This window comes from Chenopodium album, chromosome 9, assembly GCF_948465745.1.
Source record: "Chenopodium album chromosome 9, dcCheAlbu1.1, whole genome shotgun sequence".
Lineage (NCBI taxonomy): Eukaryota > Viridiplantae > Streptophyta > Magnoliopsida > Caryophyllales > Amaranthaceae > Chenopodium > Chenopodium album.
The window spans coordinates 56178512-56196452 of NC_137842.1; positions in this window are offsets into that span (position 1 = coordinate 56178512).

The window sequence follows — 17941 nt, forward strand, 5'->3', positions numbered from 1 at the left end:
AGGTCTGAGCTGTAGCGCCACATTATGTAGTGTAGCGCCTGACGACAGTTCTGTCACCTGGCGCCAAGCTCCACAGTGTGACTCCAGTCCTGTCGCTTGGTCGACAGTTCGGATTATTGGTCGAGTCATCACCTAGGGTCTAATTAATCAGTCTTCTGTTTAATTCGGTTAATTTTGCTGTCAATAATATTTAATTGAATCCATGATCGAGTTTAGGCACTAAGTCCCATGGTCTTACACAAGAGTCCAAGCATATCACTTACACTCAACGCACACACCAATACATATACTTTGACCATGATTAAGAGAGTCTTGTGTGCGCGTTTTTCCGTCATTTTTTTAGGGGGGTAAGTCGGATATTAATCCTCCAATAAAAAATAATAATACTTAGTTCCCTAAAAATATGTACATTATTTTTGCCAAAAATATGCACCCTTTTCTTTTTCCCTTAAAATAAACCATAAAGTCAAGTTGATTCGAGTCAAGTAATTAAAACGCAAAATGGTTTAATTTACAGGGCGTGATCAAGAAAGGAAGGGCGGTTAATCAAAGACAACCTCTTCGTACAAGTCCAACTTTTCGACAAACCCATAGCTCGCAAGAGAAAAGCTAAGACTATAATGGCAACACAAGAAGAAGTCAATGATCTTAAGAACCAGCTGGCTACTGTGACTGAGACACTGAACCTTCTTGCACTTAGGATCGATGATCCCGTGAAGCAACAACAAATGGACCTCATGCAAGAGAGTTTAAGCAAGTTGTCTAGCGACTACAAGTTTCAAGAGCTTACATCACAAGGTGTCTCGGTGGACAAAAATCTTCTTCCGCAGAAGTTCAACGCCAACGACATCCCAAAATTCAGAGCAATTGACAACCCTTACTTTCAGTTAAGAGCATTTGAAACAATAATGAGTATCAAGGGTATCAATAAGAAGGTCTTCCCTTCTCTGTTCTCACTATCTCTCGGGACCGTTTGCCAACAATGGTTCTTTTCTCTCGAGAAAGAAAAGACCTCTACCTGGGAGTCAACATCAAACGCTTTCGTTGATAGGTACAAGTGCAACATTCAAGTCGAGACTGACCATAGAGAACTTGAAATCCTCAAACAAAAAGAAAATGAAGGTTTCACCTCTTTCTTTAACAAGTGGAGAGAAACCTCAGCAAAGATGATTGAGGTGCCAAGTGAAAAAGAGTCTGTGAGACTGTTTATCAAAAATCTCCAAGAAAAATATTCCAAGCATACTTTCATATATCAAAACAATCTCCATACTTTCAAGGCCCTTTATGACATTGGGATCAATATTAAAGATGACTTGGCTAAGTCAAAAGCTGCCAACAACAACTCCAACAGTGGCTGGAAAAGAAAAATATTCCAAGCATCTCAAATATCAAAACAATCTCCATACTTTCAAGGCCGTTTATGACATTGGGATCAATATTAAAGATGACTTGGCTAAGTCAAAAGCTGCCAACAACAACTCCAACAGTGGCTGGAAAGAAAAGAAGAACGACAATCCTTCCTCTTCCAAAACCGCCCACTCAAATAATGTTAGCACCTTTAATTTAGGAGAAGTTCTTGCCATGAACAACCAAGGACAGTAGAAACCATTTAGGAGGAACTTCACTCCTATTGGCATGAGTTATGACACCGCATTTGATCGATTAAATGCAAAAGGTCTTATAACTCCTATTGGACCATTTGGGGACCCACCAGTTGAGAAGAGTTCAGTTAACTGGAACCCCAATGCACACTGCAAGTATCACCAAGGTAGGGGCCATTCCACTGAAAGCTGTTGGAAGCTTAAGGAAGCTATCCAAGACCTAATCGACAATAACAAACTGCCGTTGCCCCCTGCCAGTAAGAAGCCAAGCATCGACAATGCACCTCTAGCTCATACCCTAGCTATCTCCGATGAAGAAAACGAGGTTGACCGCTCATCTCTCATTAAACCTGTCAAAGAAATCAGTGCCATAGAAAAAGAAGAGGAGATCTTTTTCGATGTCAAGGATAACCTTCCGGAACCGGCGAATAAGGAAGATATACATTTTCTCACACTATCTATGAAGGAGGCATCACAACTACTACGCGAAGCTCTCAAAGTTATGAACGAACTCCATAAGAAATATGATGAGCTTCCACATCAGAAAGAAGAACCTAAAAAAGAATTCACACCAGTGAGAACGACTTATGAGGCAAAGCACTTTCCCTTATAAGTCACTGAAAAACCCAAGAAGAGAAATAGAATCTACACTCTAATTGGGATCCCATACGCGCAAATGTTCGAAATGCTCTCCGAGAGTGGCGAGGTCAAACTTCTCGAACCGAGACCATTCGAGTCATTAAAAAGGACAGATAGATATTATTGTCAGTATCATCAATCAGGGGGTCACACTATAGAAAACTGTTTCAAATTCAAGGATTTGGTACAGAAAATGATTGATGAAAAGAAACTGGTCTAAATTCAACAAGAAGAGATTACAACCATTAATGGAGTCTGGGACAGTGATGAAGAAGATGTCTATCTAAAGAACATAGTAGGACCTTCACCTTCCGTGTCATACACCACAGATGACATTTGGGCTGAAGAAGATTCATCAATAGACGTCCTCACAAGATCTGGGAGAAAGCAACCTCCCGTTTCAACACAACCTATGCCCACCATACACCAAGTTCCCATACCTATCATCGAAGACAACGACATTGTTAAACAGTTTAAGAAGACAAAAGTTGAGATGAATGTGTGGAAACTTATGGCAACATCTCGAGAACATAGGTTTGCTGTAATGAATGCCTTGGACAAAATCGGGATAGATTCTGACACTAGTCCTGAGGGACTAGCCAACTTCCTCACAAGTGACCTTCCTAGTCCAATTAATTTGATCACCTTTTCTGACAAAGATTTACCCCCAGAAGGTGACAAACATTACAAGGCGTTAAACCTCACGGTAGTTTGCAAAAGGATGAATGTTCCTATGACTCTTGTAGACAATGGATCAGCCATCAACTTTTGTCCACTTAGAACTGCGAGGATGCTCGGCATAAGGGACGAAGATTTAACTCCGTCCACACAAGGAATAAGAGCCTACGATAATACTCGTCGTCAAGCTCTCGGCAAAATTACTCTAAATGTAACGGCAGGAGCAATAGAACATGCTACTACTTTCCAAGTAGTGCACATCAAAGCCTCATTCAACTTATTGTTGGGACGCCCTTGGCTTCATGATCTAAAGGCCGTCCCTTCATCTCTCCACCAACAAGTAAAAGCTATAGTTGGGGGAATTCCAATCATTATAGATGCTTCGCCCATGGGAATCAAATCCATAGAGAATCCAATAATTAACGTAGAGCACGACGAGGATGATGAAGATTTATGGGGCTTTAACGAAGAAGTCTCCTTAATCTAGGAGGATGAAGGGACCCCTCTTTGCCATGACCCCCATTCAAACATGATTGTCAACACCATGCTGAAGAAACAAGGACACTTTCCTGGGATGACTTTAGGAAAGAAGAAAGGTATGGCAAAATCGCTGGAGTCACCTGGCCTCCCTAAGTTAGATACTTTCGGACTTGGTTTTGAACCGACTCGGAAGGATCTCAAGCGAGCCCATGAAAAGTTAAAAGCACGTAGGGATGCTCGCATTCAAAAGAAAGCAATTCCAATGGATCAGTACCCTCTTACGCTTAATGGTCAGTTTATAAAAGAAGGAGAGGACTATCCATGCCATGAATTTCCCGAGCCATTTGTTGTAAACGGCATAAGACAACCGGGATTCGAGATTTTCTTGGATTGCTACTTCACTGATGAAATCCCAACTCCCGTCCACAAGGAGAAAGCACCTCCATGCTTTGACTTTAACGTCATGGGATTACTGTTTGGGCGAGAAAAGAATGAGCCAACTTATGAAGAAGATAATTCCTCACTCATTCAAACGGTCCTACAAAGTGAAAGCTTCGACCCCTCGAAGCTAATTACTCCAGCTGAAGGATCACTACAAGGGTGGCGCAAGACTATCAAAGTGACTACTCCAAGCGGAAGGAAGATATCAATTACGACAGGACAGGGACCGATGTTTGAGGAGTCGTCTGAGTCAGAGTCTTTCCCTTTAGAGTCTTCTAAGTCTTTAGTAGTAGCACCTCCCCCTCTTATTTCTTCTCCTAGGATAGTTAGTGATCCAGTCCCTGAGGACATATCACTCTTTGATGTAATGATCTCAGAGTATAATAATATTTCTCATTCTCCTTACTTCTTGTGTTCTTCTCTAACCCAAGATGATGAGCATTGCTTAGCTAACGATGAAAAAGACAAAGAAATTATTAAAGCAATGGAAACACTCGAAAAGAAAACACCGGTAATTGAAGAGACTAAAACAGTTGATATCTCGAATGATTCAACTCATAAAAGAGAAGTTAAAATCTGATTAACATTGAATAAACAAGAAAGAACCGATTTAATTAACTTACTTAAAGAATTTATCGATGTATTTGCTTGGTCATATGAAGATATGCCAGGCATTAATAGAGAAATAGCTCAACACACTATACCACTAATTCCAGGAATGAAACATGTAAAACAAAAGTTACGTCGAATGAAACCCGACGTAGCACTTAAAATAAAAGAAGAAGTTCAAAAATAAATAACTGCAGGTTTCATCAAGGTATCCAAATACCCCGAATGGGTCGCCAACGTCGTCCCAGTTCCAAAGAAAGACGGAAGGGTAAGGATGTGTGTCGACTATCGAGATCTAAATAAGGCAAGTCCAAAGGACGACTTCCCTTTGCCACACATCGATATTATGGTAGATAACACCGCAAATCATGCACTTCTCTCGTTCATGGATGGGTACGCAGGTTACAACCAGATTCTCATGGCAGAAGAAGACATGGAGAAAACAACCTTTATAACACTATGGGGCACTTACTGCTACACGGTAATGCCATTCGGGTTGAAAAACGCGGGTGCTACTTACCAACGTGCAGCAACTGCCTTACTCCATGACATGATGCACAAGGAAGTCGAGGTATATGTCGACAACATGATTGTAAAATCAAAAGACCGTCCAGGCCATTAAGTAGCCTTAAGGAAATTTTTCGAAAGGCTAAGAAAATATAACATGAGGTTGAATCCATCAAAATGTGCTTTTGGAGTCACCTTAGGCAAGCTCTTGGGATACGTCATAAGCTCTAGAGGAATAGAGGTAGATCCAACCAAGATTAAAGCAATCATGTCAAAGCCACCGCCCAAGACTGAGAAACAGATTCGAGGATTTATTGGCCGGTTGCAATACATAAGTAGGTTCATATCAAAACTGAAGACGATATGTGAACCAATCTTCAAGAAGCTCAAGAAGAATGTACCAGTAATATGGGATGACAAGTGTCAAAAAGCCTTTGAAAAGATCAAAACCTATCTCGCAAATCCTCCCGTATTAGCACCAGCACTTCCCGAAATACCTCTTAGGTTATCTTTGACCGTTAGCAAAGAGGCATTGGGAGCCATGCTAGCACAAGAGGTAGAAGGCAAAGAGAACGCAGTCTATTACCTAAGTAAAAAGATGCTCGAATACGAAACATGCTATACACCGCTCGAGAAATTGTGTCTCGCCTTGGTGTGGGCCACAACTAAGTTAAGACATTACATGTTGGTGCATACCGTTTTCGTAGTTTCCCGATTAGATCCACTCAAGTATCTGTTCGAGAAATCTACACTCAATGGACGCATATCAAGATGGATAGTCAATCTAGCCCAGTTCGATGTAAGGTTTATGCCACAAAAAGCTATTAAAGGATCCGTGGTGTCAGACTTTCTAGCAGATTTTCCAATAGAAGACTCGACGCCAATACAAGACAATGAATTTCCAGATGAAGACCTAATGGTCACTGAAGATGATACTTGGACCTTGTATTTCGACGGAGCCTCAAACCAAAAGGGATGTGGCGTTGGGGTACTACTAGTATCACCTAAAGAGGAGCATGTTCCAATCACCATAAAGCTTGATTTCGACGTTACCAACAATGCTGCTGAATATGAAGCATGCGTGGTAGGCCTTGAAACAGCTTTGGCATTGGGAGTAAAGAAACTAAGGATATTCGGAGACTCTTCTTTGATCATCAATCAAATATCTAAAAGGTGGAAAGTAAGGAGCGAAAGCCTAGCCCCTTACCAAACCTATTTGGAAACTCTTACCGATCAGTTAGAGAAGGTAGAATACACATATCTACCTAGAGAGGAAAACCAATTTTCCGATGCCTTGGCAAGATTAGCCTCAATGGTTAGGATTCCCACGGAAATCGAGCAAATGCCTCTAACTATCGAAAAAAAGGCACAAACCAGCATACATCTAGGCCATAGAAGACGACAACTTAGTCCAAGAAGGAGAAGAAGAAGAACCGTGGTACACGGACATACTCAACCATGTCACCAATGGAGAATACCCTCTTCATGCTGACAAAAGACCAAAGCGAGCACTAAGACTTTTGGCTTCTCAATATGTACTCATAGACAATGAGCTACATAAAAGGGTACCTAAAGGTCGAGCTCTCCTATGCGTAGGAAAGAAGGATGCACAAAGAGCAATGCGAATAGTCCACGAAGGAATCTGTGGGACACATATAAATGGCAAAATGTTAGTCCAGAAAATAATGCGAGAAGGATATTATTGGACTACGATGAATAGGGATTGCCATCAATATGTAAAAAGATGCCCTAAATGCCAAATTTACGCCAATTTACAACATGTCCCTCCATCTTTGCTCTACACCTACACATCGTCATGGCCATTCTCTACATGGGGAATTGACATCATTGGCAAAATCACTCCCCCAGGAACAGGAGGCCACGAATTTATCCTAGTAGCAATCGATTACTTTGCAAAGTGGGTCGAAGCGCAATCGTATGCTAAACTCACTACAAAACATGTAGCACTCTTTATCGAAAGAAATATTATTTGTCGATATGGAGTCCCACATGAAATGAAAAGTGACAATGGAACTCACTTTCAAGCCGAATGTGAAGAATTGCTACAAAAATATGGCGTTCAACATCATCATTCTTCTCCTTATAGACCTCAAGCAAACGGAGCAGTCGAGACAACTAATAAAAATTTAAAGACTATCATTGAGAAAATGACGGAAAATTATAAGGATTGGCCTGACAAGCTTCACTTCGCATTGTGGGGTTATCGCACATCAATCCGTACATCAACAAGAAACACGCCATTTTCCTTGGTATATGGAATGGATGTCGTACAACCTGTCGAACTAGAAATACCATCTCTACGCATCGCGCTAGAGAGTAAACTCGATGAAGTCGAATGGACTAGGGCAAGATACAAAGAATTGATTCTACTCGACGAAAAACGACTAGAAGCTCTACATCACACTCAGTGTTACCAAACTCACATGGCTAGACATTTTAATAAGAAGGTCAAGACAAGAAATATCAAAGTAGGAGACTTGGTATTAAAAGCGCTAAGGAAAAATGTTTTAGACCCAAGGGGTAAATTTATACCTAATTGGTCTGGACCCTACATTGTCAAAACAATCTTGTTAGGAGGTGCAGCAAAACTAACCGATATGGATGACAATGAATTCTCAAACATGACAAATCTTGACCAACTTAAGAAATACTACCCATAAATTACTTGACTAGGATACTCAAGAGAGCTACGTTCGGCCTGATTCCTTAAGAAAGGATACGTAGGCAACCCTTTACGGGTGCGGCCACTTTATTTTTCGACATCTCCGCATTCCAGAATTAATTAAAAATACAACAGAAAATCGGCGAATTTTTGGCGTCGCAGAAAAGAACCTGGCGCCAGCCAGAAGTCATCAGCGCCAGCCGATGGAATTGGCGCCTGGCGCCAGACTTAAATGACAGGTGCCAAATGCCAATAACTGGCGCCAATCTGGAAATAAGCTCTGGGCGAATTTCAGTGTTTTTTAGAAAATTTTCGACTTCCGTACTCGAAGAGTTTCTGGAAAAATTATTTTTTTTTTCTCGATTTTCATTGCTTTAATAAAATAAATTTAAAGTAAACAATTGGAAGCTCAAATTTTATTAATAAAATAAAATTACATTATTGATGGAATTTAAATAAAGCTGAAATAAATTAACTTTAAATAAAATATATAAACTAAGTCTAATAAATCTAAAGCTAAGCAATGCTCTTAATCTTTCTTTTCTTTTCTAGCTCTTTTCCAATTCTTGTCTGCTTCCTCCTCCTCATCCATAACTTTAGCTAGCAGGCATCCTTTAGAGGACCTACATTCAATTTTGGAGTAGATGGTCTCCCCTTCAGCTAACACTCAATGCTTCTTTTCCACCCAAGCCTTTTTATCTGTGGTGTCAGCTTTCCTTTTCCCTTTATCCTTGGTAGCATCTTTCTTCCTAGGCATTGTAGGTTTTTTAAACTCAATTCTTGCACCTAGGCGTTCCTTGGCAGGAATCACTCTGTCACCTAGACGATTCTTCACACCGGTTCTACCCTGATCAATCGAAGATTTCTTCAGCAACCACTTCTTTACATCATTGGGCAAAGAAGGAGGAACCTTTTGGGTAATCACTTCCCATAAAGGTCTAGCGCTCCAGTAAGCATCAAATCTATCTTCGTCTTGAGATACAGGGTACTCAAAGGGAGGACGAAGATCTCCGGAAGGAATATTCTGATGCAAGCCGTATTGTCTTTTTACCTTGCAGGGGTAATAATAAGTTACACGAGACAAGCTTGGAAGACGGCAGTAAGGTTGCTTGTTAACACCAACCATCCTTTCTATTTTCCACCATGGGACGACCCACTTGATAGCAAAGTCACGTGATTCAAAGACTTTTCTCCACCCATGGCGCCCAATTTTAGGAATGCGTTTCTTCCTTCTCACGAAGCAATTGGGAGTATACTTTTCAATGTCGTCCGGAGGGCTAATTAATCCTAGCCTCTCCATTAGCCACATCTGTAAAAAAAAAAATTGCAATGCAAATAAATTATTATTACAATACAAAAATATATTTTTTTGATTTCTGTAATTAAAAATATTATTTTTCTACCTGTAATAAAATTGGAGAGCCGCGAAGAGGCGCTTTTGGGTCCCTTTTCAATTCATCTAGACTAATCATAGTCTCTCCAACTATCAATGGCATTGGATTTCTCCCTGATTCAATTTGTTCTAAAACAGTGGTTATAATTGATTGGCCCTCATTATTTTTACCACTACTAAGAAAAAATTGATTAAGCATGCAAAACAGGAACGCCCTTCTTCTATATATATGAAAAGATTCAGAAAGAGGTTTATCAAAATAATGGCGTGCAAATTCTTTCAAATTAACTATGTTGCCATCTACTATTTTTGATAAATCTCTTTCCTTTAGATTAAAGAAGCGCTCAAAGTCCTTATAATAATATGCATCTACTCTAGGGATTGCTATAAGGTCTATCGCAGGGAAGCCTAAGATAGCACCAAATTCCTCCGGCAAAGGGCTAATCTCATCATACCTTATTCTGAAACAATGAGTATCAACATTCCAAAATTCTAAAGCGGTATGTATGAAGTCTAGGTCAAGATCTACCCCTTTGATGCCATAAATTCCCCCTAGGTGAAATAAATCTAATTCTTTTCTCTCCCTCGCATTAAGAGATCGGCACCATTCATGAGTATATTGGGTGAAGGTTTTGGTGACCAAAGACATGATTATTGTTTTTCTAAAGAAGAGAATTATTTATTCGCTGGAATTATGAGAAGAATCGACTGGGCAGGGGGATATTTATACACAAATTGCGAAGAATTTTAATCAGAATGAAATACGGAATCAGTGTCAATTGGCGTCAAAATCCCGTGATTGGCGCCAACTGCCAGTGCTTGGCGCCACACGCTAGGTGTAGCGCCTGGCGCCAAGTTGCCAGATCAGTCGCGTGTGCTCAACTTGCGTTTTTAATATTAAACTTGAGTTGGTTAATGACTTTATAGCCCCGTTTATTTTTCCTAAACATCCTTTTTCATCCTTTTTCTTAATTAATTAAATATAGGTATTATTTTTAATTTATATTATTCTTTTTGGACTTTATCTTAAATTCCAAACACCCGACATTTTATTCGATTTTTTTTCCTTTTTTATTTTTTCTTTTTGGGGGAGAGAGTCGGATACCCTCCATCAATAATAAAAATGACGGAATTTTTGCGCAAAATTGTTGTCACACTTCTCTTGCACACACAAACATACACACAACAATAAATAAACTCATAATAGCATAAATATACAAAATGTGTCTATAAACAATGAGTCTAAGGCAAAGTTCTATAAAAAAGTCAAATAAAATATACACAGGAACAAACTACGGCACTGGAGGACGTAGGCCCATCATATCATAAAATTGCGCTGTACGAGGAGTCACCTCTCCACCATCTCCAGCTCCAGTCTCCGTAGTAGGAGGAAGACTCAATATAAGACCACTCCATCCAGGATCAATCTGAGGCTGAGGCCGCGGAGGCTGCTGCGATGACGAGCCTACCTCGTACATCCCACCACCTCTGAAAGCCGAGGTAGCCTCTCCTACCGGTGCGGCATGAGCACCCTCAGAAGAAGATCCCGAGCCCTCAGCAACGTCAGCTCAAGCATCCTCAGAGCGACCACCTCTACCTCCTGACGAAGTGCGACGACGTCTCGAGCTAGACCTCGCTGGATCCCTCCGCCCCTCAGCTCTTGCGTGGGCGTGAGAAGCGATAGCCTGGCCCAGCAAAAAGAATTAAATCAGAAACAAGACAAAATTGAAAAAACTGTAATGCAAGGAAATACATAAAGAAAGACTACCTCTCGGGTGACGTCATCCCGACGGCAAGTGGTCGCGTTCCTCATCCGGACGAGCTGGCTCCGGAAGGCATCTATGCATCGTGCCATCGCCGAAACCACCTCGCGTGAAAACTGTCAGAAAAATAAGTCAGTAAATATGCATGATATATGAACACAAAATTCTGAAAAAACTAGGCTTACTCGAGTCTAGTGGCGAGGAATTGACCGCTCTACGAAGCGCTCGCCCTCGGGAGCCGGAGAAATCATCTCCTCGATCGGCCCGTACATCCCCTGGTAGTGGATGGACATACGGGGTGGCACGAACTCAGCAGCACAGTCCTGATAAAGCAGAAAAAATCAGTAAAACATTACTTGGGGGCTACTTAGTGGAAAGTAAAGAACTGAAAACCTTACCCTCACATCCTCAGCTGGTACGGGAGCTGGAGCTAACAAAGGTAGTAGCTCCTCAGCATAACACCGCCCGAGGATTACATGGGACCTCCAAGGGGTACCAGCTCCCTCAGACATGCTCGATAACCGCGCCTCGTCGAACATATGACGTGGTGGAGCAGCGAGAGCGACGAAGACATCAGATGAATGTTGTCTAGCAACCCTCTCTCCTAAGTACGCGACCGCTCCATAAGTCCCCAAGAAATAGCGACGCTCAGCTAAGTATTGTGCGGCTAACCCAGGGACTGTCCAACCGCCCCACGGCCGGTATACCACCTCAGGTCCCTATGAAGAGGATCAATCAGGCAAGAATATGTCTAAAACACTGTGGAAAATCAAGATAAACAATAAAAGTCGTACCGAGATGATCCGGTTCCGGACATGTGCAATAGACATATCCACATGATGATCGCCTGTAGGGAATAGTTTCAAGCTTTTAAAAATCCCACTAGCTTGAACCCCACTGTGATCATACACTAAAGTACGGTGGCGTCCAAAAGGGAAGAAGATAGAGCAAAAGAGTCGCCAACAAGTTTTTTAGGAACTTGTAAACCATTCATGAGGTGAAGGTTACACCCCTTAACGATCCAAGAGATCGTCAACTCCATAAGGTCATGAACCAAATAAGGGTCCGGGGATGAAGGTACAAATCCAACCTAAAAGAGATTGAACCTGCCCTAATAATAGGCCTCTACTTTATTCTGCTCGTATTCGTGTGCGCTTTTTGACTAACATACAATCAATAGGATTAACCCTAAACCTGTTTAATCTATGTTGGTTGAATATTAATGCACAAACAAATCTATTATTGGCGATCACTTGAATTATAATCAAAGTTAACCTAACAAGATTATTAATATCTTATTAAGCGTGATTGCAAGTACCAATTCCCTTTAAACAGGCAATAAAAGGTGTGATCAAACAATAAAAATAAATATAATATGTATCAAGCAACATAATAAATAATCAATATCATGAATAATAATTATAATAATCATAAAATAATAATCATCATCAAAATAATAATAATCATAATCATGTTCATGTTAGAGCATAGCAAGATCCTAGGCATGATACTAACAAGATTAATAACAAACCCTAGCATGTCACTAAGCAATAAAAATCAAAGCTTTATCCCTAACATGATACTAACATGAATAAATATTAGGAAGAGAATAAGAGGCATCGTAGCAATCATATTTAATATTAAAAATACCCTAGACATGATACTAGGAATCAAAATAACAATATAAGCATGATTTCTACATCATAATATCAATTAAAAATCAATAAAGTACTTACTTGGATGCCTTGTACCTCTTTCTAATTACAAAATACACGCGTTAGTAACTTCAAGGAAAACAATAAACAAAGCAATTAAATTAAATAATTGAAAGAGAGATTTGGGACCAAACCCTCAGAAATTAAAACCTTTCACGTCTAGGGCGAAGGCAACTTCGAATATGGCTAGGTGTTTCTAGATCTTGCGAATGCGGAATTTTGTATTAAAAAGCAAAGAAGAAAGAATGCATGAATGTTATTGAAAATTGATGAACGATAATTGTAGATGAATGAATATGGACAATCCGTGAATCTGATCCTTGAAACCGGAGTTTTTGATACGATATTTATAGAGAAAATCATCCAAAAAAGATAATTTATCAAAACAGAGTCTGAAGACCACAAAAACATCTTGGCGCCAGCCCTGGCTCATTGGCGCCAGGACCAGTGGCTAGCGCCAGGCGCCAATACTGGCGTCTGGCGCCAATCCTGATTCCAGGCGCCAAGGTCTGGGGTTGGACGCCAATTTGGATTTCAACGCGTTTTCGAAAAACTGATAAACTTACCGTACTGGAAGATAAAATAATATAATTTCAGTCGAAAATGCTATTTGATCTAATTAAAACTCTGAAGAATCCTAATTGAATTAAGAATGATAAAACCTTCTAGAATGTTCTAGAAGACCAAAACCACTCCTAATTACATTAGGAATGATAAATCATATTAGGCCCTCCCCTAGATCAATGGGCCGTACTTAAAGCTCAAACCGGGCCCACTTTAGTAAATTGGCCATAAATTCCTCAATATTCATCGGAATTGTGCTTATAATATATCGTTGGAAAGGTCTTTGCAAGCCCCATCCAACTACACCACTATTGGACCCATATCATGGACCAACCAAACTGGATTGGCTGTTTTCTTAAAATAAAGTTTTCAAAAACAGGGAGAAGAGAAAAGAAAAGAAAAGAAATAAAACTTTCCGCAACACTAGACCTTTCCACACTTTTGTTTCATTCGATTATGATTCGACGTGAAAGGTACTCATCACTGGGTTTGGTTTTGGGGAGACACAAATGAGTGTCTACAGAAGCCCCCACTTTGACTGAGTTTGGAAAAACGCAAGTTTCGAAAACGAAAGCCAAAGTAACGATAGGGACGGAGAATTATTCAGAACGTTCTACGATCCTAAATCAATCTTATAACGCCGATACCTGCAAAACTAGCATTAGTTAAACAGATAAAAGAGTTAAGAAACGCGTATCTTGCACCGTCGAGCACACGTCTCTGAAAGTAACCGATTTGCTTTGATGACCTCCTGCAAGCTAGAGAATGCCATCCCGCTTGAAAACTGCTACGCCTGTAACTGCTTCCAAATTAGAAGATTGCTTCGCCTAAAACTACCTTCTCCGCTGTGATAATATTCCACGTCCAAGGGAATATCATCGAAAATTATTTCTCTTGAAATAATTCTCATCCGCATTATGATCATCTTCCATGCCTCAGGAATTATGATCGAAGACAATTTCGCCCTGAAATTACCTTCAGTTGTTTGTGACAACTTTCCGCAAGCTAGGGAATGATGCCGAAGACATCTTCTCTTGAAGTCATCCTCACTTGATGCGATAATCTCCCAAAGGAAAATACCGAAGATCTACGCCTGTCGATCTTTAAAAGTTCGCCTAAATCTTGCTTTTGCTATGCCTGTACGTCGGCGCTCTTTGCTCTGAACCTGTATATCGGTGCTTTATGCTCTTGAACCTGTATGTCGGTGCTTTTTACTACTGAGCCAATGCTTAGGCGCTTTAAGCTAAGTGAGACGATCTTTTCATCAGGTCGATCACTTTATGTAATCAAGCCAATCACTTAATCATGTCAAATTGCTTAGAGGGGCTAACTGGCGTACCAAGGAACCCAAAATATGTTGCAGAAAGCTAGCACAACCCCAACAAGTGGCTGGCTGCTTTGGCGTCGCTGAAAATCAATCAGCGCCAGCTTTATTGCACTAACGCCATGCGCTTTAATTGGCGTCTGGCGCCAAACACAGAATGTGACACCAATGCCTAGGGACTGGCGCCATCACGGATTCTTCTTTAAAAACGGTTTTCCGTTTTATTTCGTGCTCTGTTCGTCACGAAACAGCCCGAGAGAAGTCCGAAAACTTCAATTGATCGTTGCTCATTCGTTTCTCAACCAAATTCGCTCAAATTTGTTGCAAATCAAAGCTCTTCTCATCCATATTCCCGATCTATGTAAGTTTTCCTCCAACTCACACCGGTTTTTATGAATTATTGGCATGTTCATTCACGAATTTCATGAAAATTCGAAACTTATGATGCTCAATTTGCTTTGTTTATCAAATTTTAAGCCATGAAATTGCTTGTTTATGTTTGTATATTGCCTTGGGAGTAATTTGAGACTTGTTTGACTCAATTTGGTGAAGAAATGAACAATCCACCATTCTTGAACCTCTTAAGGTCGTGAAGAACAATGTGACCCGTTCTTGATGTTTTTGCTAGCAATTCTTGCTCAATTTGTCACAATAATCACTATAGTGTTGCAAGAAATTGTTTGATTTCTTGAAAAAATGCTGTCATGCTCAATTCGAATTTGTGCTCTGTTTTTGTACTACGTACTCTGTTTTTTTTTTGCGAACATAGTATCATGCGGCTAGGCGAACCTTGAGATACTATAGAACCTCAATTTATGATGATTCTGCACAATGTAGCATGGCTAGACGAAGAGGCTCAGGTTCACGGTCCCGAAACACCAGACGAGAGCATGAGCCTGTGGAGGACGACAATACACCGTCCACTTCGCTTGGTCAACTCCCAGAGTGGGATGAGCAGACCTTGTTCTTTGCCCCTGTCCACCACATTTCTGAGAGGGTGAGATGGGGAACCGAGCCTGGGAGGACACGGCATCACGACTCTGGCTGTGATGGTCTAGGCGATTTGTATAGGATGCATATCGCCAGAGATCGAGAGACGAGACTCCTATGGGAGTCTTGCGGACTGGTTGCCCTGTTCGAGACCTCCGAGGCGATGGTTGCCTCCAGCGGGGGTCACCACGTAGTACGTGCTCCGGTGAAATTCTTTTGGGACACCACTAACACCTTTCATTTTCCTTGGGGTGAGATGATGGTCACTCCTACAGACTTCAGTCTCATCACAGGACTGAAGTTCTCTTCTGTGCCGCTGCCATTCGACGGCAGTATCGATGTATTTTCTCCAGAGGTCGAGGAGCTATTGGGGCCGATTGCTGTTCGGGCCCGAGCTGAGGTCGAGACGACTCAGTTCAGTGCTAGGGGGATTCGCCGCTCGACGCTGGCAGCGGCTCTTGATGACGATGCGACCACCCGAGAGCAGCGGGTGCGCATCTTTGTGCTGATGTTGTTGTCAGGGACATTCTCCCCTGACAGGGGTAGTAGGGCGTTGCTTTATTACCTCCCTGCTGTTCGCGATCTCCGGCGGATCGGGACTTTTGACTGGGCCAGCTTGGCCTATACTGACTTCGTTCGCGCGCTGAGGGACTCGTGTCGCCACCGGTCCTTTAGGACGAATGTTGCTCTGTCTGCTTTCTGGAAAGTCGTAGAGGTAAACATTATTCCCTATAAAGTCTAGCCCTATATGTTAGGCAACATTTACTCATACTTTAGCCTTTTGTAGATCTGGTTCTATGAGTACTTTCCTTCCATTGCGCCGGCGAGACCATCGCCGAGGGGATATCCGGTGAGCGCCTCTTGGGGCGGCCACCATGTGGACCTGTCTACTGCACGTGTCCGGAGTCGAATCATCTCGGTACGACTTTTAGTGTTTATCTCGCTCTTCTGCGATGTTTTAGACATGTTTTTATGTGATTGGTGCTTTTATAGGGACCTGAGGTAGTATACCGACCATGGGGTGGTTGGACAGTCCCTAGATTAGCCGCGCAGTACTCTGCTGAGCGTCGCTACTTTTTGGGGACCTACGGAGCGGTTGTGTACTTAGGAGAGAGAGTTGCTAGACAGCACTCTTCCGATATTTTTGTTGTTCCTGCTCCTCCACCACGTCACATGTTCGACGAGAGAGAGTTGTCAAGCATGGCTGAGGAGCCTGGTTCTCTTTGGCGGTCCCATGTGATCCTTGGGCGAAGTTATGCTGAGGAACTACTTCCTTTGTTAGCTCCAGCCCCTGTGCCGGCCGAGGATGTGAGGGTAAAATCCTTAACTTTTTGTTTTTCGCTGAGTAGCCCCCAAGTAATGCTTTGCTGATTTCTTTCTGTTTCATCAGGATGGTCCCACTGAGTTTGTGCCACCACGTATGTCCATCCACTACCAGGGGATGTACGGGCCGATCGAGGAGATGATTTCTCCGGCTCCTGAGGGCGAGCGCTTCGTGGAGCGGTCGATTCCTCGTCACCAGACCAGGGTAAGTCTAGTTCTAATTCAGAATTTTGCATTCAGTTATCATGCATTTGTACTGACTTAACTCTCCTTGACAGTTCTCACGCGAAGTGGTTTCGGCTATGGCACGATGCATAGATGCCTTCCGGAGCCAACTCATTCGGATGAGGAATGCGGCTACCTGTCGTCGAGACGATGCCGTCCGAGAGGTAACTTTTCTTTACTCATTATATCTGCATTATGACTTGTTTTTACCTCGTTTCTGATTTAATTCTTTTTACAGGGTCAGCCGATTGCTTCTCACACCCGTACGAGGCCTGAGGGGCGGAGAGAGACGGCGAAGTCTAGCTCGAGACGTCGTCGCACTTCGTCTGGAGGTAGAGGTGGTTGTTCTGAGGCTGCTCGAGCCGATGTTGCTGAGGGCTCAGGGTCTTCTTCTGAGGGTGCTCCTGCTGCACCGGTAGGAGAGGCTACCTCGGCTTTCAGAGGTGGTGGGATGTACGAGGTTGGCTCGTCATCGCAGCAGCCTCCGCGGTCTCAGCCTCAGGTTGACCTTGGCTGGAGCGGTCCTGTTTTGAATTTCCCTCCTCCTACGGAGACTGGAGCTGGTGCTGAGGCCGGAGCTGGTGGAGAGGTGACTCCTCGGACGGCACAGTTTTATGGCATGATGGGCCTACGTCCTCCGGTGCCGTAGTTTGCTTCTGTATATGTATTTTATTTTGACTTTTTATAGAACTTTGCCTTTGACTTGTTATTTAGACACTTTGTACTGTAAATCTATTATTATCTATTATTATGTTAGTGTATGTTAGTGTGTGCAGATGTGATAACAATTTTGCGCAAAAATTCCGTCATTTTCATTATTGATGGAGGGTATTATCCGACTTTCTCCCCCAAAAGGAAAAATAAAAAGGAAAATAAAATGGAGAGAAAGGCTGATTTTTGAATTTTAATATAAAATCCAAAAAAGGAAATAAAAATTAACTAAAAATAATTGCTATATTTAATTAATTAAGAAAAGGATAGAAAGATATTTAGAAGAAATTAAAAC